General features: G+C 44.0%; 1 long non-coding RNA gene across 5 annotated transcripts in view; it reads right to left on the minus strand.

Moving 5' to 3' along the window:
* LOC122802528 overlaps positions 1-26,083 on the minus strand; it is a 701,752-nt gene that overhangs the window by 262,138 nt on the left and 413,531 nt on the right. The window lies entirely within an intron of this gene.

Consider the following 26,083-nt stretch of genomic DNA (forward strand, 5'->3'; position numbering starts at 1 on the left):
AGAGAAAAATGCAGTTTTCCTTATTTTATTCATTTTATGCGATTCGGATGTTATTTAAAACATTTTCCATAGTTATTCAAATATTTTTATAAATATGTTGCACTTTCGGACATTTCGTTTAACTAGAAATTTGTTTAGAGCATTCGGAGTGCTTCATTTTATATTTTGCTATTTTAAGAATAAGAAATAATTTAAGTAAGCTTTGAAACCTGAAATATGTTTCTGACCTGTTTTTGCGAGTGATACATGCAGTAGGAATGATCCATTCTTTGATATTCCTCCATCATTAACAGAGTGTGGTGGTGCTGCGGTAGCGTTGTCGCCTCACAGTTAGACGTTGCCCATTCGATTCTCAGTTAGAGCGTCTTCTGTGTGGCGACATGCGTGAACGGGTGTTTCTTCGTTGAAGGTTGTGCGTTAGGCCCGGCAAGCCAGCACGTAAAAAAACTCTACTGCCAATAATTAGCGGACCGGAGTTCCACTGTGTCGACCCCTAACTGGGAAAAGCCGAAAGACACAAACAAATTAACAGTGTCTCTCTCAGTCCTGAATGTGGCTCCCATTCTGACACCATGTCACTCACCTTGTTTTACAAGTGAAGACAAGCTGGCAGGGTAGTTCATTTATATACTTTATTACACAGAAACACATAAGGATGGATAGCAACAGTACAAAATATAAATGAACTGATTAACTGACAGACTACATAGACATGCATGATTACATCTCAACAGCTTACTACAAAATGGCAGTCAGGCTCGCACGTGCTCAGTATTTATACACTCGTACAAGGCCCTAGAAAGCTTCTTAAAGGTATACATACCTATTGATCCACAGCTTTCTTATTACTTAATGGTACCTCGAGGCTAGAAGATGCTGCTATGCTACCCTGGCCTAACAGCTTAATCCTCTGGTTCTTGAGACAGATGGCCAGGGAAGTCAACTGGCTTCTAAGAGTTTTATGCACAAATGTTTTACCAATGCTACAAGATACATGGTCATGGGAGGGACACAGAAAAAAAAAGAAAAAAGACACTGCTCATGACAATCCTTTTGGGGAATCTGCCTCACACACCGGCATTTTCCCTTCTTGGATGACAGTGAAGTCTATGTAACCAAAAGAGAACAAGACTTAACAAAAAAAAAAAAAAAAGACCCCAAAGGGGTACTTATCCAATGGCTAGGTACTCAGCCCAGTAAAAGGTTGTTCAGACCTACAAGTGATGATGGCATTCGGACTGGCAGCAAAGAAGTTCTGGGTAACTGCATCTACTATGTCACCTTTATGCACTACGTCCTGAATGGTACGCACATGTTTGACGTATGGTGCATATAAGATCTAAAGGCTTTGGTATACTGGCCGGATGTTAGGCTATCCTTAGCAGGAGACCCCTATGGTGAAGAATACTACAACAGTGATACAGAAGGGCATCTACTGTTGCCTGGGCCAGAAGGGAGTCACCACACTGATCTTTGAAGAGTCCTGAATCTTCCAAATAACCATGAATATTACTGGAAAGAGTAGAAAAGCATTTCAGATAAATTCCTGTCAAAAGAAAGAAAAGGCATCTGTCTTCCAGGCCTTCAAGGATGGGGATCTGGAGCAAAAATCCTTTCACATTTTTCCTCACTTTTTTTATACGATTAAAGATCTTTGAGCAAGAGATGGAAAATGTTTTAGATTTAGGATTACATTTTAGACTGGAGTTCAGCTGCATTGGGGTGTCAGTATTAGATGTATTAGTGAGTATCTTCAAACAATCTGTCAGAGAAATGTGTCTACAGCAACAGTGGGGCAGGTAGAAGCAGTCATTTTGTGTCCGTATCATTTCCCTTGGTTCTATTTTCAGCAACTGCTTGTGAGCCAGCTGTGTCAGATGATGATGTGTGTGTAGAAAACTTTGAAGGACTGTACAACGTTTACTGAATTGAAGAATCTTGCTGATTCATGAATGATGCAAGTTAAATGCACATTTTATGTGCTAGCAGAATTTGTTATTCTAGCGCTGGTGCTGGGGAAGGGAAACCAAGATATCGACATATATTGTTTTTTCTTTTTCCTCTTTAAAGTTTGTTCACGTAATTCTTTTTGTAGTGAATGGAGCACAGTGATTACGCTCCAATATTCAGAAAAAGACAAACCAGTTAAGTGCCACAGTGGAGCACGACCCTACCTTAGCAACTGTTAAGCACCCTCTACTTTTGTTGTTAATGTTAGGTCTAATGCTTGGCAGTAAAATCTGCCTGTACTGACCAGCAAATGACAGCAGCAGAACAAAACATTTGTTTCTGCTTGCTGTCTGTATCCTTAACGTGTCCCTAACTTCCTATAACAAAAAAAAAAAAAAAAAAACGGTACTTTTCCATTATCATGACAACACTTTCAACGCAATTGTTCAGCTGTAATCCATTTCCTTAACATGTCTGTTAACCACATATCTGTAAAAATTACTTGTTTTAATAATACATTTTAAAAAATAGAAGTTATTTTTAAATTTTATGCACATCTGGTTAACAAATGTGTTAAGGCACTAGATAACAGCTGAACGATCGCGTTAAAAGTGCTGCCCTGATAAGTTACAGAGAGAGAGAAAGTAAAAAATAAATACATCAAATTCAGATAACATTTTTTTTAAATAGTCATAATATGCTGATATATATGCATCACATTTGTTTATGTCTTTTGGCTTTTCCCGGTTAGGGGTTGCCACAGCGGAACTCCAGTCCACTAATGATTGGCAGTTGATTTTTACGTACCAGCTTGCCAGGCCTGATGCACAACCTTCAACGAAGGTACTCCCATTCACGCATGTCTCCACGCAGAAGACACTCTAGCTGAGAATCGAACCGGACAGCGTCTTACTGTGAGGTGACAACGCTACCGCAGCAACACCATTGCGGGTTATATGCATCACATTAATTGCATAAAATTAACTATCTCCCTTTAATGTGTCTTACTTTAAATTTTGTTCATGTAGTTCTCAAGTCATGATCTGATTGGCTATCACACACCACACCTCCTTGCCAAGCCTCTGTCATTCCCTTCCCCATTCAACTCGCTGGCTTCATTTAAATAATTTAGTTTCAGCCAGTTTCTTCTTTTTTAATGTGGACAGCACATTTAGTTATTAAAAAGAAATGTTTTCATAGTGTTTTAAATCAGATTAACACACAAGGTACCTACTGTGACTACTGGCACAGTATAGTGGAGATGCTTTTTTTGTCTTCAATTAAGAACAGTGGGAGGGTATTTCAACCTGCCAAAGTACAAACTGCAAATTTTGCATCAACCGTGATATGTAGCTAGACTCTGGTGCCTTTGTAAATACAACTACAGGATATCTGTTCTCCATAATTTAAAATACGGAGATGTATTTTGTACAGAATGGAAAACAAAAGCCCTTCCAAACTATAGGTACTTCTACATCACTACTGCTGTAACACACCTGTTAAGATTAACATCAAAAATACATGGTTTGACACTGGATTCAGAGCTCAGCAACCGCATTTAAAGTGCTGCCCCAATAACGAAAAAGTACCAAAAAAATAAAAACTTAGGATGTGTTTGCATAATCTAAAGGATATGAACTCAAACTGAAATGTATGTCATTATTAACATCTTCAATCCTCAGTGGTTTGTCAGAAAACCACAGATGTTATGAGGAACAGACTGAAAATGTTGTTCTTCTTTCAGCTTTTCCCGGTTAGGGGTCGCCACAGTGGAACTCCGGTCCGCTAATGATTGGCAGTAGATTTCTTACGGGTGCCGAGGTGCCAGCTCGACGCCCAACCTTCAGCGAAGGCACACCCATTCTACGCATGTCTTCCGAACGCCACTCAACCGCAGGGAGGACATGCAGACTCCACACAGAAGGCACTCCAGCCGAGAATCGAACGGGAGAACCTCTTGCTGTGAGGCAACAACACTACCACTGCACCACCGTGGCTTGAGGAACAGACTGAAAATATGAAGCAATAATCTGGACATTCTATGAAAATCTAGACAGTTCAGAGGCATTAAAGGTGACTATAAACGTAACAGACTGCATTATACTACCTCTTGACAGTGCTCGCTAAATGTTTTATGTCTTTAAAAGCTGGCAAAATACTTAGCAATTTTCTCCCTGTAACTAATAGTACATGGAACAGATAAAGCTCCATGTAATACGAAGAATTATGATCATCTCACCAATCATAACCCTGTATTATGAGTTCCTGACATGGATGCCAAGATTCACCTTGAGAGCAAATGTCTCCAACACATAATAAATGGATTAAGATCGGCAACCCAATCATAATCCTCTATATATTAGCTAGCTACTTTGTTTTGCAGGGATGGTTAGGTAAGTTACTAATTTTGGTGTTTTCTCTTCATTTAAATTTCAGCAATCTAATTTTTAACAGTATAGACAGAAAAAAAAACTCTTTGCATTTGGGTGAATCTTTTTCAGATTTGTTTTGGGGAGGCCTTTGAGTGGTGACTGTGTAATATGGTCAGGAATGGATTTGGGATGCTTGCTATGGTGGTGTGTAATGTAATGTTGGCTATCAGAGGTGCACACAGAATGGTAATAACTTTGTGATGTAAGCAAAACTGCAACAAATTCTACTTATAACAATCTAGCATATGTCACAGAAATTCATCATCTCTGCACTGACGTTTTTGTACTCATTAAGTTTATCAGTGTCCATAGTTGAAGGACATGCTTAAAGTACTTTACTTAAGTTTTTATCAGGGTAGGGCACTGACCAATAAATGCCCAAATTTCAGGCACAGCCCAAGTTGTAAGATACAAGTAAAACACTGCGGTACAGTAAGTAAAACATCAGTTTACAGTAAGTAAAACAGTATTTACAAAGCAAAACATTACCAATAGGCACTATGATTAACTTGTTTACAAAATGGTAACAGAAAATGTAAGGAGAGAAGGGAGAGCCAAAAGGTAAAATTGTAATTACTGTTGACCTGATAACATTCTATAAAGTTAAAAATAAATATATTGCTGGTGTATTAGTGCCAAAATTAATGTTAGATAAACCAAAGACAAACATCAGGTGAAAACAGCCATGCATGCAAAGGATAATCACAAAACCTTCTTTAATGATGTCAAAAATCTCAAAAACAATGCCCATTATTGTGCAAAACTAATAAATGATATTACATGCTCAAACCCAGAATACATCTATGGGGAAAATAACATACCAGGCTGCCTGCTGGCCAGCCTGAAACATGACTTGTCTGATCCCCTACATAAGCTATTCAATATCAACACCAAAACAGGCTTCATTCTAAATGAATGAAGGACATTAACAGTCATTCCCTTGCAAAAAAATGAGGTTTCAATGGTCTCAGGCAATGATAGACCCCATAAGCCTAAACAGTCTCATTTGTAAGGCTATGAATAGGATCATTATGGAATTAATAAATAAGGATATAGGTAAATTACAGACTCTCGACAACTCAGTTCAGATTCATGAAGGGCAAGTTCTGCTTACTTAACTTTTTCTAAGACGTTGACCAGGTTATCAAAGCAAACAGAAGAAGGCAACAGTGCAGTCTTCATATCTGGACCTCATAAATGTATTCAAAGCCATCCCACACTCCGGCATTGTATACAAGCTAAAAAACATATTCTTGCTGTACTGTCCAGCAGGGGACCTCCATTCTAGTGACAAATTCTTACTACTCACAAAGTCGTCAAATAATGCTGCAGGAGACTCACTCTACTCCCGATATACTGCTAAACTACAGAACAGTATCCCCACAGAAATAAAACTCTCAGGCAAACTGAATAGTTTTAAACCACTGCTTAAACAACATATTAATCAATCCTGGTCCTGCACATGCTCATCACCAGACTAAAACTTTGTGCTCACCATACGATACTCTCCACCTCTCACTGAAATGACAAAACAAGTTTTATATATAACTGCTGCCAATACAATCCACTAAGTTGCACTTGGGCTTTCTCTTTAATAATGTCTAATGTATAATGTAACTATTGTATGTGTACAAATGTAAATAGAAATAGAACTACTGGAAAATGGAAGTAAGTATAATGCAATGTAAACAAATGGAGCTTTTCTCTCCAGGCCTCCACTGAAAAGGTGCATTACCCAGGAAGACTTTCCCGGTAAACAAAGACAAATAAATAAATAAATAAATAAACAAACAAACAAACAAACTAACCCAACTATGTAACTCACTGGATAGCAAACTGGCTCACAAACAGAACCCAGGAGGTCAGGTTGAGTGGTTCTACCTCCTCTAAAAGATCTGCCACAAGAGATGTACCCCAAGGTTAAGTTCTTGGGCCACTTCTCTTTCATTTATTTCTCATAGGTCAGGTCTGCAGATGACTGTAAAATTGGTGCTATCATACATTTCCAAGTGGACACCAAGATCCTCCAAGAGTGTCTACCCTGAACAAATAGCTAGTGTCAAAACCATGAACTGAAACTAAACATCAAGAGGTGTACAATTGTAACCTTTGGCAAGCATGACTCCCTTAGAACCATCAGGCTGATAACACACCCCTGAAAACTGATCCTGTAGTTAGGGATCAGGGAACCTATTTCAATAATCAATTGTCTTTTGATCACCATGTATCTACTGTTGTAAGAAAGTCTTTATTTACAGCACAGCTTATACCTAAAGGTACTGCATCCAGATCTAGGGATGTAATTGTTCCAGTCTACTCGATGCTCATTAGGCAAATCATTAAGTATAGTACCCCTTCTATAAACGCCTGTCCAAACACTTGTCACAAGTGGAATGACCACAATGCTTTCTCAGTAAAAAAAAATCAAGAGTCTAAATCTTTGAAGCTATGCAGACCAACTTAAACCCTTGTCTCTCTTCTCGTTATCATACAGGCTATTGAGAACTGACCTCTGCCTAGAGTATAGCTTAAACAGAACCTATTCTGTCAGCCCTATTACACATTTGCAAGCCCAGTGGTATCATAAAGACTAAAGAGAACATGTTGGAGGCATAGGTATGTATTCACAGAGAATATTGCTTCTCTGGAATAGTCTTCCACTTCCAAATAGTCTTCCACTCACACAATGTGTTGATATTATATAAAGTACAGTTTTGTACCTACCATAAATGTAGATGTCCGATAGATATGCAACTGCAGTCATAACATATGGGTTGTCCTGCCTCAGGCAGCCCTCGGTCGGCCGGATTCCAAAGTCTGGGTCCGACGTCGGCTGATGTCGCATTTCTCTCCGACGTCAGAGCGGCTGGAGTATATAAGCATCAGCCGACGCCATCTTCTTCAGTGTTTCTTGCCCCAGATGCCAGGTGCCCTCCAATGAAGGCTGTAATCAAATTGGAAGACAAAAATAGGTTTCCAGACAATAAATAAGCAATAAACAGATACACCATAACAGATATCCCCAGCTAAGGATAATAGGGAGAGGAGTGGACCCAAGGCATAGAGGGGAAGGAGGGAGGGAAAACCTGACTGCAGTTGCATATCTATCGGACATCTACATTTATGGTAGGTACAAAACTGTACTATGTCCTTCAAGAATGCAACTGCAGTCATAACATATGGGTTGAATACCATAGCTTAGCTGGGGGAGGTGGTATGCTCTAGGAAAAGGATGGTGTAGCTATCAATCCCTGCAGGACTGCCGAAGCAAAGCCTGCTCTGGATCTGGAATATAAAGGGAGGTTGTAGTGTTTGGAAAATGTATGCACGGAGCTCCATGTAGCAGCTTCTAGAATGTCTTTTGTAGGCACCCCTCTTAAAAAAGCTGTAGAGGTGACTGTAGCTCTGGTGGAGTGTGGTCTGACATTGGCTGGCACACTCTTTCCATGGAAGGAATAACAGAATCTGATGCAATGTCCAATCCATTTTGAAATTGTCTATTTGGAAATTGCTTTTCCTTGTGCTCCAGGGGCGTAAGCTACAAAAAGCTGATCAGACTTCCTACTGGTCTTGGTTCTGTATAGGTAGTAGCGAAGTTGTCTGTGTATGTCCAAGGTATGCAACAGTCTTTCCCCTTTGTTCTCAGGATTGGGAAAGAAAGTAGGCAGGTGAATTGCTTGATTTAAAGAAACCCTGGATACCACTTTTGGCAGAAAAGTAGGGTTGGTTCGTAGGGAGACCCTGTCTCTGTGAAAAGTTATGAACGGTGGTATTGCCATTAAGGCCTGTAATTCCGAAACCCTTCTTGCTGAGGTTATGGCCAGCAGGAAAGCTGTCTTCCAGGAAAGAAATTGTAAATCCACAGAAGCTGCTGGCTCGAAGGGAGGTAGAGTCAATTTTTCTAGGACAAAATTGAGGTCCCAAGCTGGTACTGGTGCCTTTCTTGGGGGCTTTATATTCTTGATTCCTCTAAGAAATTGCCTTAGCAAAGGATGTGAAAACACAGGTGGATCAGTGTTGTATCTAGCTGAGATAGCTGAAGCATGTATTTTTATGGAAGAGTATGAGAGTCCGTTATGTAACATATCTGCCAAGTATTCCAGAATGTGTGGGATGCTCAAAAGTGATGCATCATGACCCTTGTTGGTATTCCAAATGCTGAATCTCTTCCATTTGGCTGAGTAAGCCTTTCTGGTGGATGATCTGCGGGCTTCTGTTAGTATCCGCTGAACTTCCTTGGAGAGAGGTAAATTGAGGTTATTTATGGGATTTCCCAGGCCGTTAGCTGTAGAGTCTGGATGTTGGGATGAACAGTCCTGAAGTTGTGTTGAGTCAAAAGTTGGGGCCATTGTGGAAGGGCCCACATTTTGTTGTGACATATGCTTCGCAGTAGTGGGTGCCAGTGTTGTCTTGGCCAGTCTGGAGCTATTAGGATCCCCTTCGGTTGCTCTGCCTTGATCTTTAATAACACTGTGGTCATCAGTGGCAGGGATGGAAATGCATAAATTATTAGGGTGCTCCAGTTGAATGAGAGGGCATCTACTTTCCATGCTTGTGGATGATATGCCCTTGAGCAGAACTTTTGTAAGTGATGATTGAGGTGGGAGGCAAATAGGTCCACGTCCGGCCTGCCCCATGTCGAGGTGAGTCGTATAAAGATGTCTGGATGTAGCCTCCATTCGTGGGGGTTCAGGAAATTCCTGCTTAGACTGTCCGCCAGAACATTGTCTTTGCCTGGAACAAACTGGGATTGTAGCTGTATGTTTAGACCCAGTGATTTTTCCCAAAGATTCATTGTCAGTCTGCAAAGGGGGTAAGAATGAGTGCCCCCCTGCTTGTTTATGTACCACATCACAGTGGTGTTGTCTGTCCATATTAGTAGGTGGCCTTGTTGAAGTTGTTGTCCAAAGGCCTCGATGGCATGCATTACTGCTAGCATTTCTTTTGGTTGATATGCAGATGTGTTTCCTTTGGGGACCATTGCCCTTGAATACATCTGCCCTCCATGTGCGCCCCCATCCAAGGTCTGAGGCGTCTGTGGTCATTGTCTGTGTTATCTGAGGTTTTTTGAATGACATGCCTGTGTTTGACTGGCTTACTGTGGCCCACCATAGAAATTCCTTTTGAAGACATGGAATGAGTGGAATAGTTGCTTCTAGGTTGTTGCTGTGTTGAGACCATAAGCTTTTTAAGTACCATTGAAGCTTTCTCATGTGTAGTCTTGCTAGTGGGACCAAGAGAATGCAGGATGCCATGTAACCCAGGGCCTGTAGGAAACTCCTTGCAGTCATCTGGGTGAGCTTTGCTAAACTTTTGAAGTAATGAGTTAACTTCTTTTGCTTGTCTTCTGTCAGGTAAGCCATTTGAGAGGCTGTGTCTAGTTTGGCTCCCAAGAAGGTGATTTGCTGGGATGGCTGAAGTCTTGACTTTTGAAAGTCGACTGTGTATCCCAGAGCCTGTAGCAAGTGTATGACATAATTCAAGTTTTTTGTCAAGGTTAGTTTGTTGTCCACTTGTATGAGGCAATCGTCCAGGTACGGGTAGATTTGAATCCCCTGGAGCCTGCAATGAGCAATTACTGATGCCAGGCATTTTGTGAATACTCTGGGCGCAGTAGATAAGCCAAATGGCAATGCTGAGAATTGATAATGCTCTGGCCCTGCAAGAAATCTGAGGTATCTTCTGCAGCTGTGTCTGATAGGGACATGCAGGTATGCCTCCTTGAGGTCCAGAGTAATCAGCCAAGACCCCTTGCCCAGCATGGGAAGGAGTTGCTGTAAAGTCAGCATTTTGAACTTTGGTACGATGAGAAAGGTGTTTAGAGCGGACAAGTTCAGTATTGGTCTCCATTGAGTTTCTTTTCTTGGAACAAGGAACAGTCTTGAATAAAACCCCTGACCTTGTTCTTGTTGTGGAACTTTTTCTATTGCTTTGATCTGAGCAAGCAGAGAAATTTGCTTGATAGCCTCTGCCCTCTGATTTTGTGGAAGGTTTCGAATGCCTTGTTTTCTTGGCAAGGTATGAAAGTGGAACCTGTAACCGTGGTCTATAATGTCCAAAATCCATTTGTCTTTTGTCAGTTTGTGCCAATTTTTTGAAAACAGAGATAACTTTCCGCCCAAAGGAGCTTCTGTTTGCTCCTTGGTCAGCAGAACTAGAGGAAAGTCATTGAGATTGTCCCTGCGGGGCAGGAGAAACCCCTGTGTCACTTCTTTGGTTTGCTGGTTGCCATTGTCGTCCCCTGTAGGATCCTCTGTATTGCCCTCTTCCTCGGGCACGCCTGTTTTTGCCCCTTTGAAATCTTTCAGGATTAGGAAAGGACCAGTTTTTAGAAGGCCAGTTCCTGCTGAATCTGGGCGGCTGAACCTGGAGGAAATCTTTGACTGCCTGAACTGACTTGGCTTTTTCCTCAATGGACTTTACCACATCTTTAGCATTAGCACCAAAAAGCTTTTTCTTTTCCAAGGGTGCGTCAAGAAGTTTTGCCTTAACATGATCTGGTAAAGGTTGTTCTTTTAACCATGCATGTCTACGAATGACCACCCCTGTCATAGCTGCCCTACATGAAGCCTCCAATGCATCATATCCACACTGTAAGAAGTGATTGCTAACCTGCTGAGAATTATGCACAGCCTCCTGCAAAGACTTCCTATCTAAAGGTTCAGGAGAGGCCAATCTTTTCTGTAAATCATCTAACAGGAAATCCTGATATTGAAACATGTGAAAGAGACAACTGAGAGCTCTCATAGATAAAGTAGTGGAGGTGTAAACCTTCTTCCCCATCTCTCTAAGGACCTTGCTTCCCTGTCGGAAGGCAAAGGGTTTTTGGAGGTGGTAGCTGAAACCCCTTTAGGCCCCTGGGAAATTGTTTCTAAATCAACAGCATGGGCCCTAAATAAATGAGCATGGGTTTCTGGGACCCTATAGTATCTGTCAGGCCTGACAGGAGCAGGAGGAAGAGTATCAGGGGTAACACTGGAGTCAGAGTATAAGTCATCCAAAACATCAAGCACAGGAGATATAGCTAAGGGTCTGTGTTGAGGCTTTTTGAGGAAGGTTCGAAGGCGCTTTCTGGAATCAGAAAATTCCTGGCCTTGCCACTTAAAATGCTCCCTCATGGAATGCAGAACTTCCCCAAAAGAGGAGAGGCCGAGGGAATTGAGTCCTCTGCATCAGAGTCCTCATAGGTCTGGAAGGGCTCTTCCTGGCTTTCGGAGTGAACAGAGTCCTCAGAATCTTCATCAGAAGGAAGAGGGTCAGAGGGTTCAACCCTGGGCCTCTTTTATCAGGAGGAGGCTGGGATCCTCTCTCAGGATGGGCCTGGGAACCTCTGATCAGGGAAATTAAATCTGCGGCCATGGACATGATTTGAGTTTCAGGAGTAGGCTGAGGTAAGGTTTTAGCAGTAAGATGCTTGGACTTGCTGGCTGCCTTGGCACGTGTGTAGGCCTTGATAGACATGGAAATGGGAGGCCTAGCCACTCCACGTGCAGGAGTGACCTTATCCACAGCAATGGTCTCGGGCATTTCCTCGGTTTCGGTATCCGGAGGAAAATCAATAACTGGCGGAGTGGCCACCGGTATCGGAGGTATCGGTAATGCGGTGTCTTCGGTTCGGAGCGGTGGAATAACCGCCTCAGAGGGAACCGGAGCACTCGCGGTTAGTTTTGGTGTGGTGTCGGTGGAAGACGCGGGCCGAGAATGTCGGTCCCTGTCTTTTCGTTTCTTAGGAGTCTGCGTTGTCGGTTGTTCCGACGGCATTGTATAATCAAATTTTTCACCGAAAAAGTCTTCAGCGAACTCCGCCCGGCGCCTGAGAGTGCGCTTGTTGAAGCGAGCACAGGCGGCACAGGCCGAGACGTCGTGGTCTGGGCCAAGGCAAGGGAGGCAGTAAGAGTGGAAATCCTTATGAGGTATTTGTTTACCACAAGACAAACAATTATTTACTTTTTCAGTAATTTCTGACATCGGCTGAGGCAAGAAAAGGTCCCCAACGGGGTACTTAGCTTTTTTGATGACTTCGGTTTCGAAGAATACAGGAGCTGACCGACCGGCACTTGCGAACTGCTTCTGCTTCGGGCACCACGCGGCAAGAAAGACTGAAGAAGATGGCGTCGGTTGATGCTTATATACTCCAGCCGCTCTGACGTCGGAGAGAAATGCGACATCAGCCGACGTCGGACCCAGACTTTGGAATCCGGCCGACCGAGGGCTGCCTGAGGCAGGACAACCCATATGTTATGACTGCAGTTGCATTCTTGAAGGACATCTGCATGACATGCAGCACAGTATTAATGTCAGCAGCTCTATTCCTATTAACTTTCACTGCAATTTTTGTGCACACAAAATATTATCAATATGCAGTGTTGCGCCCTTCTACTTCATCATGCAAAAGTTCAAGTATTGTAAAGCTAGCAATAACAGATATGGTTAGATATGATAAATCTGGTATAAAATGCAAATTTATAGGCTGAATAATTTTATTTATTAATTTTATTCGTCTTTTGGTAACCAAGAAAGCCTGACTGAGTCAACGACCCATTTTGACTGGAGGCCCAGGAAGAAAAGCTCCACTACAGATTCAAAAACATTTAACAGTAGTTGATGAGTAATTATGTACAAGGGGAGAAAATCCTGCAACAGATTAAATAGCTTGCAATGAGTTGAGGAGAAAACAAAACGCACACAAAAACATTTTACAATAGCTGATAAGTAATAATATACAAGGGAAGAAAATCTTCACAACAGACTAAAATAAATTTACAGGACACTGCTAGTATAAATTGTGATCAAGAATACACTATGTACTGCAAGTGGCAAAAAGTGGATAGCCTATCTCAAGTAAAGTAAAAAGTAGTTATGTACTCAGCACACCATTCCATCTGTGCTGTACATTTTCATTCTTCCTCAGCAAGTGGGTACGGATCTGACCCTCAGATCCGACTCAGCTGCTTTTTACATCTCAGGGCTATTGGAATTCTTGTGATCCTCCCTTACCCATAATGCTTTATTCCCCTAACACACCTCAAACCTTGTTTGTTGACCTTACAGTTTCACAAGGATATTAGAACACCAGTATGAGAAACCAATATCTGGAGCTCAAAAGAAGGAATGTTGGTTCCATTATAACCTTCGTTATTCCAAACATCATACACTAAACGGTAGGGGGTTGGCATGAGGGGAGTTGAGGAAGAATGAAAATGGACAACACAAATGGAAAGTTATGGCGAGTACATAACTTCTTTACCTGAAATTGTCAATTTTCATTCATTCCTCAACAATTCAGAGAGAGTCCCCAGCTACCTGAATACTGGGAAAACTCTAAAGAAGGATATTCTTGTTGAGCTAAAGTCTGCTCTTCCCCTCAAGACCAGATCCAATTTGTAATAAGTAATAAACGTACGAGGATAAACCCATTTATCAGCCGCACAGATATCATCCATGGAAGATCTGCATAAAAATACTAATGATGTCATGGACCTGGTTGAATGGGTCCTCAAAGGTTTTGGCAAAGACAAGCCCAATTTGTTATAAACAAAGAATATGCAGTTAACCCTTTGGCTACAATTACTTTTGCAACTGGCGTGTCTTATTTCGATTGCACAAAAGAAACAGTTGATATATTTTTCTGAAATTATTTGTTCTATGCAAATAGAAACGTTACTTGTCTGTGAACATCCAACAAATGCAACATGTATTCACCTGTTTGTGAAACCCGGAAAGAAAACTGGAAGAAGAAGAATCTGACTAATGCTGAATTTTGATACCACCTTAGGAAGAAAGGAAGGATTGGTTTGCAGTGCTACTCTATCTCTATGGAATATTAAATAAGGAGGCTTAGAAGACGAGGCTTGAAATTTAGAAAGCAGAGGTTATAGCCGCCAAAAGACAGTTTTCCAGGTCAAGAACTTCAGTTCACATTTTGCTGCTGGTTCAAAGGGAGATTTACTTAAAGCTTGTAATACTAAATTTAAATCCCATGGCTGAGTTGGATCTTTAAAAGGTGGTCTCAGAAGAAGGGTACCCCTTATAAAGGGCTTACAAAGGTTTAATGAAGCTAAGGTGGAATTGTTACCTCCTATAAGAAAATTAGAAATGGCAGCTAGTTGCACTTTTAACAGATGAGGAGCTAGCCTTTCATTAAGGATCATAGCCAGAAACTAAAGAACTTTATGTACTGGTGCTAAAAAGGGTCAATGTATTTTTGCTGCACCCTAAAAACAAAACTTTCCATTTACTTCTGTAAATCTTCCTAGTGGAAGCAATATGGGAAGATACAAGTATATGATGGACAGGGGAGAAGAGACTTGCTTGTCTGGTTATAAATGAAGTGGAGGAACCATGAAGTCGGCTTTAGGCCTGAAATGTCCAGGTGAATGTCTGTCAGGTGAGACAGGAGGTCTGGAATTTATCCACAATCCATGGAGGGTAAACTAGATGAGGCCAAAGAAAGGAGAAACAAATTTGATGAGGCCAATAAGGGGCAATGAGGATGACTTTGCTCTTCGACCACGATGCTTTTTGGAGAAATTTGGGGATTAATGGGGTTGGCGAATACGCACAGAGGAGACTGAGGGAGCCAATCATGAAGAAGAGTGTCTCTCGGTGATTCCCCTGTTGGGGGATTAGGGCAAAGAACCTGCTGAATTTGTTGTTGAGGGGAGATGTAAAGAGTTTGCAGCAAGGATGGCCCCACTGACAGAATATCTTTTCCGCAACTCTCATGTTGAGAGACCACTCATGAGGCAATAAGGTGAACCTGCTCAACATGTCTGCTATCACGCTGGACTTCCACAGAATGTGCATTACTATCAAAAAACGATTGGATAAGATCGTCCATTGCCATATTCACAGCTTCTCGACACAAGCGATAAGATCTGGTTCCTTGTTGTTTGATGATGTACCATACACCACTGACATATTAAGAGTCCTTCTGTATTGCAACAATCCCAGAAGGGAAAGAGTCTTGAAAGGCCTGCAACGCTAGTAGTACTGCTCTTTTCAGGATATTTATGTGCGTGTTAGCCTCTTCAGAGGACCATGCTCCTTGGACTGTCTTTCCCAAGAAGTGCCCTGAGACTGTGGTCACTACAGCTTTGGGCTGAGGAAGAATGAAGGGGCAGCCTTGTAATACCTGATCTGATAGAGTCCACCTTGAGAGGTACTTTTTTGTATTCCTGAGTTATCCTGATCTGGGTACACACAGAATGGACCACTGAAGTGCTAAGGTCCATTAAAGAATTCTCATATGGTATCTTGGTAGCAGGACTAGAACTATTGCAGCAGACACCGACTCCAAGGCTTGTAGAATCAGTTGGGCCACAGACAAGAATTCTGAATTATCTTTTTGACTTGAAATTGAATAGTTTATACCCTTGGTGAGGTAAGGGAAGCTATCACTGATAATGGGTTGAATAAGGCCTCCATGAGCTCTAATGTCTGAGATGGTTCTAATGGAGATGTGTTGTGGTCGATGGTTATTCCTAGAAGACAACAAATCTGGAGTACATAGTTTCAAGCTTTTACTAGAAGATGCCTGGTCGGAGCAGTTATGAGTCAGTCATCCAAGTACAGAAACAAGAAACACCCAGAATTCCTGCAGTCTCAAGTGAGCTGCTACTACTGCAATGCATTTGGTGAACACATAAGGTTGTGGTGATGTCAAAGGGCAGTGCTCTGAATTGGTAATGACTGGCTCCTAGCCAAAAGTGCAGATATCTCTTGGATTGTCTGTTCATTTTTATATGATACTGCGCATCCTAAAGATCTGTTGAGCATATCCAGTCATCCTTGTCAGGAAAGGCAAAATGGACTGAAATGTGACCATCCGGAACTTTGTATACTGAAATGATTTTTTCAGATTGCTGAGATCCAAAACTGTCTCCAGTCCTCTGTTTTCTTCGGTATTAAAAATAAAGTAAGTTCCAGATTCTATCTCGTCTGGGGGGACCTCCTGGAGGACTCTTTTTTTCTATCAACTTTTTTTATTTCTAGAGCTGCTGCTTTCCTCTGACTGGAGGAACATCAGGAATTTTGTTTAATGTTGAAAGAGGGGGTAGGGAAAAGGGAATTATATAACCTCTGGAAATAATCCACTGCACCCATGTATCTTTTGTAATGTTTAATCGGCCTCTCTGTTGCAGGGATAGATGACCCCTGACTGCCTCCAGAGGTGGGCAATCAGCCCTCCTTTCAGGAGTGCTGATAGGGTCCGTCAGATAAGGAATCTCTGGACCCTGGTTGTGTGCGCCTCCTCTGCCACACAGGCAGTGTCTTCTGTTAGAGCTCCCCCCTCTGCCCCTGGGGGAACTATCTCACGTGGAACTTGGAAAGGACCCTGGGACTTTCTGAACCACACTTTAAGACTGCCTTGTTGATTCCCACAGAAGGCTCTTTGAGGGGTCAAAAAACGTACATCCACTGCAGACAGGGTCTTACCATCTTGCTCACACCTGCAGAGTGACTACTTTACCTTAGGGCCAAACAAGGAACTTCCATCAAAGGGTGCACTGCCAAAGGAGGGCTTGAACGGCTCTGCAAAATAGCACATCCAGGCATGTCTCCTAATGGAAATGCCTGAACCTGCCACCAGAGGTACCTTCAGCTGCTTGTGAAATGGGACTCGTGCAAAAATTTGTGATTGATTTTAGGGTAGCCAACTGTGAGGCAACAGAGTTCTCTGCCTCAGAAGTACTGGTCCCAGAGAGGGATTTGGAGAGTTCTTTAAACAAATCTCTCTGCAATCTAGTGAAATGTGCCAAATAATTCAGCAACTTGAGTGCAAAGATTGCTGAATCATATAAATGCTTCCGAAATCTGTCCAACGCACTAGACTCCCTGTTATGGGGATTGAAAGATGAACTCTGTTCTGCAAGTTCTTTCTTTGTGGCCACCGCTATAACCATGGCATCTACTAGTACTTCTTTGCTCCAAAACTGTCTTTCTTTTGGTGGTACCAGGATCCTGTCTGGTCTCTTGGGGATAGTCTCAACAGAGTCGGGTTCCTTCCACACCCTCCTTGAGATCAAATCAATGCACTCGATGGGTGGAGTTATCCAGGAAGTAGATGAGCCAGACCCAAAGGCTTCCAGGAATATGAATTCCTCTTGGGGAGGGTTATCAGTAGACCAACTACCCCTTTTCTTGAGGACTTCCAGGATTTCTCTGTATTACACGTCATCAGGTGGTGATCTTGGTAAACCTACCCACGCATCAAAATTGGTATCTTCAATGACTCTTGAGGAGAGTCTAAGTGCCTCATCTTGCACTTTCTCTTCCTATGGACTTTTCAGTGGGATGTTCCAGAGCAGTATCAGAAGAAATAGGTATACCCTACTGGGTAGCCTGGAAACTTTGGGCTGACTGGCCCTGTGGAGTAGAGTGATGAAGTTCAAGGCACAAAGACATATGGGATCCAGAGTGCAGATCTGAGGGGGGGGGGGGTAGAACTGTCCATCCTCTACAAGTAAAGTACACTCTCTCCATCACCTCAAATGCAGAGCTCTCCGGGGAGGAGGAGGCTGACGGAACCAAGAAGAAATGCTTCTGAACCATCAGCTTCCGCTGACTCGAAGCCAGTCCACCCAAAGCAGCAGTCAGGGCCAAGCTATCCAATGCCAAGGCTCCAAGGGGCAGACACACCTCCGAAAACTTTGGCGTGGACTATAACACCTTGGATCCAACAATTACGCTTCAACTCAGAGAGTCATCCAGTTTTGACACTCTTGGAGCCAGTGCACTTAGAGATTGTATCGGAACTGAAGATCCAACAATCTTCGGATCCAACACAAGTGGTCCCAGAATACTCAGATCCAAGTGCTCTGAAACCATGGGTTGCAGCAGAGATGGGCAGTATAGTACTAGTAAAGGTCTTCGGACCTGAAGGGGTAGAAGCCGGGAGTACTCCCATCTGAATCAGTGCCAAGAGAAACTGCATCATCCTATCCACATCGGCTTCTATCAGGCTCCTGGAACAATGAGAGGATGAGGCCACTGAAGGGTACCTGAAATGTTGGCATCTCTCCAAAAAAGGGGATGGCACTCAGAAAGGGACCAGATCCAAGGAGGACACATACCTAGTCAGAGGTAATTGTTCCGGATGCAAGGTTATTGGATCTGATGAAGCAATTCAGACATCTGGTGCAGATGGATCTTAAGATTTAGACTTCGGATCTAACTTTTTTGAAACTCTGTGAGCAGGGTCTGTGGTCATTATCAGAGGACGGAGTGGAGGATCCAGACATATCCGATGGTCTCTTCCTGTACTCTTTTTTGTCAGGCTTGGAGGGCTGAGTTTCAGACAACAATTCTGAGAAGGTCACAGGGAGAAGATCTTTCAGAATGAGTTTATTCTTATAGTCTACCAAAGCACGGGAGTTAAAAGCTTTGCATTTTTCACAGTCTACTTTTAAATGAGCAGGGCCCAAGCAATATACACACAAATTTCTTGCATCAGAAAGTAGAATCTTGTGCCCACTTTTAAAGCCTGAAGGCTTTTCAGACATTTTAATGCGATATCTAACAGAGATAAAAGTAGAACCATTTTATTTTTTAGAAAGAAAGAAAGAAAAGGAAAGGAAATTGCCAACAATGGTAATCAAGAGAAGGGGAAGGGCAAATGCCAACAATGGTACTCAGAAATACACCAAAACAGTGTAGGATAAGGGAGGATATATAGAAAGTAATTTTCAGAAGGCAAGCACAGAAAAATACAAGTAATTAAGCCACTTAACTGACTAATTCTTGAGAGCTCACAGCGACCACGTCCGTATGAGAAGGCGGCAAACAAGATCTATGTTAGGGGAATAGAGAATTATGGGTAAGGGAAGAACTTGAGAATTCCAGTACCATGAGCTGTAAAAAGCATCCAAGTCAGATCCAAGGTCCAGAGCCAAACCCAATTGTTGAGGAATGAATGAAAATTGACATCATCAGATTAAACAGTTATTCAAAATATTGACTATATTAGGGAGGTGAGAAATAACAGTATTCTGCTGACAAAATACACAGAATATTAGAATGAGATGAGAAGTAATGTGCTGGAGGGTTTATTAAGGACAAAGAGATCGACCAGATTATTATTAGAGAGACAATAATGCTATGGAAGGACAACAGAGAAGAAATAAGTAGTACTATGTCTTGGCTGAAGAGGTAGAACAGCACACATTAACTTTATGATATCATAAAACTGAGAGCTTCTTTTGATGTTTGATGGCAGTGTTAGTGAATTCAGAGTGAGAAAAGCATAGTTATATTAAGTAGGTAGTCATGCATCTGTTTTGAGGGTTGTGCAGGTTCAGGTACAGGTGTCAAATAGATATTTTTAGACTGGACCTGAAATTGGAAAGGCTGCTAATATATTTAAGGGAGAAGGGGATTACATTCCAGGAGTAGGCTACATAGCTGGAATAAAGAGAGGTTCCTGCTGATAGCTGTGACTTATAAGTAGTGAGGAGCATTTTGTTTCAGATCAAATCAGCCTAGCAGGGGTGTATATTACATGCAATAAATCTAGTAGGGCTTGGCTTTGTTCTGGTTTGTATATTAATTTGGTGGATAGGAGTACTTAGGTACAAGTGAGTTGCTTGGGTAATTCACGCCAATCAAGCTAATGAGTTAGTAGCAAATTGGGTTATTTTATTGTTGCACTGGTTTTCTTTATTTTGACTGCAGTGGTGGTGCTGCGGTAGCGTTGTCGCCTCACAGTAAGATGTTGTCCTGTTCGATTCTCAGCTAGAGCGTCTTCTGTGTGGAGACATGCGTGAATGGGCGTACCTTCGTTGAAGGTTGTGCGTAAGGGCCGGCAACTCGGCACATAAAAATCTACTGCCAATCATTAGCAGACTGGAGTTCCGCTGTGGCAAGGCCTTACTGGGAAAAGCCGAAAGACAAGACTGGTTTACTTTATTTTGCATAGAAGCTTGAAGGTTAAGCAGCACTGCAGACCAATAGCGTAAAGTGGGGAAAATGAGAACTTATGTACCAAATGAGAACTTATGTACCAACCACAACGTTCCATGTTAGTTGTATTCTTCTTGCCTTCTTTCTTGCTGGATGGGTTCGGAGCCAATCCTCGGCTCCGACTCGGCGAATACTAAAGCTTGAGAGCTAATTCCACCGGCTCGAGGCTCCCCTATATCCCACAATGCTAGGCGGTAACTACTCAGATCTCGTTTGATAGCTAAAGCCAAGCAGTTCTAGTCTCCATAGTATGGAGAAGAGAGAAAAAGAACCCACCTCTATGTAAACCTGTATGTAAGCTACCACAAACATAAAAGGGAGAATAGAGGTGGTAGAACATGTAGGAAGGAAGCCCCAATGGAAGATCCCAAAAATTCCTATCGGTCTGTCCAGACTGGGGGGAAGGAGGGTGGGACGCAAGAAAGAAGGCGAGAAGACAACTAACATGGAACGTTATGGTAGGTACATAACTTCTCAATGCTAAGTTGTCAATCTCGCCTTCATTCTTGCTGGATGGGACCGCGTCCCTAGCACCTTACCCCGGGTGGCTTATCGGAACAGACTCTTGAGAACAGTGGAACCAAAGTTGGCACGGTTTCTGGAGGCCATATCCAATTTGTAATGCGAGATAAAGGTATGAGGAGAAGCCCATGTGGCTGCTGCACAAATGGAATCTATTGGTAGCCTGTCCTGAAAAGCTACAGATGTAGCTAATGCCCTGGTTGAATGAGCTCTAGGTCTTGAAGGCAGTTTTTGATGTCTGATTTCATAGATGAAGGTAATTATAGAGGTAAGCCATCTTGAAAGGGACACTTTAGAAACTGGAAGGCCCAATTTCCCTTCCGCATAAGACAGGAAGAGCTGGTCAGATTTCCTGAACTGTTTAGTCCTGTCTAAATAATATCGAAGTTGACGATGAACATCTAGAAAATGTAACTTTTGTTCCGACCTGTTGGAATAATCAGGGAAGAAGACAGGGAGATCGATAGTCTGGTTTAGATTTGCCTCAGAGGAAACCTTAGGTAAGAAGGACGGATTAGTCCAGAGGGACACCCTGTCTTTATGGAAAACTAAGTAAGGAGGACGACTGCAAAGAGCATGAAGTTCAGATACCCTTCTAGCTGATGTTATGGCTACTAGAAAAAGTGTTTTCCATGAGAGCAACTTAAGAGGGCATGAAGCCGCAGGTTCGAAGGGGGGGTAATCAAGGACGCTAGGACCAAATTCAAGTCCCACTGAGGTGGGGATCTTTGATTGGGGGCTTGAGCAAAAAGACACCTCTTAGAAAGGCTTTGCAGAGTTTATGGGACATGATACTGGAGTCCGAGACACCTACATGAAAGTTAGATATAGCAGCTAGTTGTACTCTAATGGTAGATGAGGAAGAGCCTAAATGAAAGAGCTCTGCCAGGAAGTCTAGGATAGACTGGATAGGTGCAGTGAAGGGGTCTATATTTTTTGATGCTGCCCAGAAGGAAAAACGTTTCCACTTACTATTGTAAATCCTTCTGGTAGAAGACTTGTGAGAGGCTAACAGGATGTTACGGACCGAATGAGAAATTAAGGGAAGCCTAGCTAGGGTCAAAAGATCTAGCACTGGGTCCAGATGCCAAGGCTGCTCCAAGAGGTAATGATGCAGGAACGGAAACCATATCTGTCGAGGCCAGTAATGGGCAATGAGGATCATAGTGACTCTCGAGGCGATACCTTTCTGAATTAATTGAGAGATCAGTGGAAAAGGGGGGAAAGCATACAGAAGTCCCCGGGGCCAATCGTGGACTAGAGCGTCTCTGGTGGGTTGGCCTGGTAGAGGGAAGAGTGTGAAGAAATCGTGACACTTGCTGTTTTGGGGAGTAGCAAAAAGATCGCAGCAAGGCCGGCCCCATCTTCGAAAGATTTCTTCCAGCACTGATTTTTTTTTAGAGACCACTCGTGAGGCATGAGAATAGCTCTGCTCCACTTGTCCGCAATCACGTTGGACTTCCCGGGAATGTGCGTTGCTATCAGAAACCGCTGAGAAGAAATCGCCCACTGCCAAAGTCTGAGTGCCTCTCGACATAAGGGATAGGACTTGGTTCCGCCCTGTTTGTTGATGTACCACACTACGGACATAATGTCCGTCTAAATTGCAATAGTCCCTGTGGGAAGAGAGTCCTGAAGAGCTTGCAATGCTAAAAGCACTGCTCTCATCTCTAAGACATTTATGTGCAAGTGGCACTCGAAAGATTGCCATGTGCCCTGGACTGTCCTGCCCTGATAATGCCCCCCCACCTGATCAGAGAGGCGTCCGTTGTCACCGTGGCGATTGGGGGGGGGTGAAGGGTGTGCCCTGAAGAACTTGAGGTGATGTCATCCACCAAGACAGGTGATTCTTGCATGATTGGGTTAGCAGAATGATGTGAGACATCGGGAGTTGTTGGAAGGACCATTGAGAAAACAGCATCCACTGGAGGATCCGCATGTGAAAACGAGCTAAGGGGAGGAGTGTAATGGTAGCCGCCATGAGTCCTAATACCTTCAAGACTACCCTGGCTTTGATCTTGTTGCATTGAAGCAGGAGGTAAACGTGTTTGCGGAAATCTGATACTCTTTGCTCTGTCAGTCTGGCAGAAGGATGAACTGTGTCTAAGGTGGCACCTATAAAGGTAATAGATTGACAAGGTGACAAGGCAGATTTTTCGAAATTTACTGAAATGCCTAGAGCTTGGCAAGTTTGAATGGTGAAGTCTCTGGATAGAAGAAGTTGACGCCTGGTGGTGGCAGTAAGGAGCCAGTCGCCCAAATATGGAAACACCTGGAATCCTTGACGTCTCAAGTGAGCCATGACCACTGCCATACATTTGGTGAACACTCGGGGGGGCTGTAGTGAGACCAAAGGGCAGGGCTCTGAACTGGTAGTGACTGGCTCCCAGCCTGAAGCGGAGAAACCTCCTAGAGCGTCTGTGCATTTTGATATGGTAGTACGCATCCTGAAGGTCTATCGAGCACATCCAATTGTCCTGACCCAAGAAGGGTAGAATGGACTGTAGCGTGACCATCCGGAATTTTGTTTTCTTCACATACTTGTTTAGCTTGCTGAGATCCAGTATTGGTCTCCAGTCCCCTGTTTTTTTTGGTACCAAAAAGAATTTGGAGTAGATTCCGGATCCTTGCTGGTCTGCTGGGACTGGCTGGATAGCTCTTTTTGACAGCAGCTTTGATATTTCTAACGCTGCTTGTTCCCTTAGACTGGGTGGAACGTCTGGAAGGGATCCTCTGGGTTGGGATGGGATGTGAATAAAGGGGATTTTGTAACCCTCGGATATGATAGACTGTACCCATTTGTCTTGAGTGAGGGAAAGCCAGGCTTTTGGGTACAGTGATAATCTTCCCCCGACTGCCTCCGAAGGTGGACAGCCGGGCAGCTCCTCAGGGATGCTGAAAGGGTTTATCAGAGAAAGTCTCTGCTACCCTGGTTTTATGGACCACCTCTGCCCCTAGGGGCGCCTATTGTTGTTCCCCCCTCTGCCTCCAGAGGGGAATCGACTTTGTGCGTCAGATGAGACTCCTTGTGGTTTGTGGAACCACATCCCCCCCCCCCTCTGACCTTTGGGATAAGGTCTGGAAGGGGTAGAAAAATGGACTCCCACGGCAGAGAGAGTCTTACCTTCCTGCTCGCACCTAGTCAATGTATCCTTCACCTGAGGTCCAAACAACGTTGAGCCATCAAAGGGGGAATTGGTGAAGGACGCATTGAAAGGGTCCGCAAAATTGCAAAGCCGCATCCAGGCGTGGCGTTGTAAAGCTACACCTGTGCCTGCGGCCCTACTCGCCCCATCAGCCGCATATGAGATAAGCCGCATGGAGGAGTTGACAATCGAATTCAGGGTTGCCAACTGGGAGTTCATTTTGTCTTGGAACCCCTCAGCTGTTGGATCCTGCATAGCATCACCCATATCCTTGAGTAAATCCCTCTGGAGATGGGTGAAGTGACACAAGTAGTTCAGCGACCGCATGGCAAAGGTCGCTGAGGAAAACATCTGCTTACCGTACCTGTCCATGGTCCTGGACTCCTTATTAGGAGGATGGACAGGTACCAAAGGATCGGCTAATTCCTTCTTAGTGGCTGCGGCCACCACCATGGCATCAACAGAGACACCTTTAGATAAGAACTGTTTCTCTTTCGGGGCAGTAATAAATTTTGACGGCCTCCTTGGGGTAGGTTCCACCGAATCAGAGGCCGTCCAAGCCTTCCTTGCCACCACTTCCATGAGGGGGTCAAAGGGAGGAGACACCCAGGAGGTGGAAGGGCGAGAGCCAAATGCCTCAAGGTACACTGACTCGTCCTCTGAAGGGTTAAGGGCGAGCTAGTTCCCCCTCTGTTTAAGGATTTCAAGGATGTCAGCAAAAGAGACATCCTCAGAGGGAGACCGAGGGGAACCTTCAGATTCCTCCAAGTCGGTGTCGGAGGTGATAGACTCAGGGGAGTCTATGTGCTTCCTCTTGCACTGTCTCTTCCGAGGGGGTTCCCCTGCCGGATCAGGAGAAGCCTCGGAAGAAGAGAATATTCCCAATGGGGAAACCTGAGGGGCTGGCTCTCTACGGTCTGGTACGAGGGGGTGGGTAGAAACCACCGCAGGCACTGAAGAGGGAGGAGCTGATGGAGCCAACCGTGGGGTAGACACGGGGTCTAGCACGCTCTGAATGACCTCGAAGGCGCCCGATCAGCCAAGACAGACGGTCCCCGCTCCGGAGACAAGGACCCCCCCCGGCACCGACAGGGATGGCTCCGAGGCTGATGTCGGAGCCAAACTCACTAGCACCGACGCTCCGAGAGGGAGAACGGGGTTGGACAAGGGTCCGATGCCACTCGCCCCTTCGGAGCCGATGAGGGAAGCCCGACGCCGAGATCCCTCCAAAGAGGAAATCGGAGCAGATGACGGAGCCGAAAGGGAGGGTATCAGCTCCGACGAGCCCCGGCTCCGAACTCAAAGGAGTCGGAGGAGGAACAGAAGCAGGGATGGGAATAGCCGATGACTGTTGAGTAGGGTTATGCAGCATTTGGGCCAGTGCCTCGGACTTGAGAAGTCTACTCACCACCCTTTGTAAGTCATGGTCGGACAGCCTGAAGGACCGAGAGGAATGGGACCTATGGCTCCGCTCCGACAGAAGAGGGGATCCCGGGGCCAAGTGGATGGAGCCGATGGAAGGGGACCTCGACCTCTTCTTAGTAGGTGGCTCTGATAAAACTATCGGAGCCGACTGAGTCTTAGCAACCACGGCTCCAGCCGGAGCAGAGGTAACGGTTTGAGTCTTCGAAACATCGACTCCAGCCGGAGCCGATGTCGAAGCAGCCTTAATGCTCCCAGCAGACGGCTCTGAAGCTGGAGCTGACGGCCTGGGTCGAGGGGCCTTCAGGCTTTAATAAGCCTCGAAGAATAAGTTTATTTTTGCGTTCCTGCAGGACTCTCGGGCTGAATGCATGGCAAACAGCACAGAAGTTCTGCAGGTGCAAAGGTCCCAGGCAATAGACACAAGAAGTGTGACCGTCTGTCAGGGACATTTTCTGACAGCACGAGTCACACTTCTTGAAGCCTGAGACCTTGGAGTCTTTAGACATCCCAGAAAAGGAGACTGTATACCAAAAGACACAGACACAACACACAGACACACCCTTTAACCAAAAAGAAAAACCCAATCACACTGAATGACAAAGGGAAAAAGGGGAGTGGGCCAAAGGCCTAGAACTTAAAAAGGAAATA

This window comes from Protopterus annectens, chromosome 5.part0, assembly GCF_019279795.1.
Source record: "Protopterus annectens isolate FY-2018-M chromosome 5.part0, PAN1.0, whole genome shotgun sequence".
Taxonomy (NCBI): Eukaryota; Metazoa; Chordata; order Ceratodontiformes; family Protopteridae; genus Protopterus; species Protopterus annectens.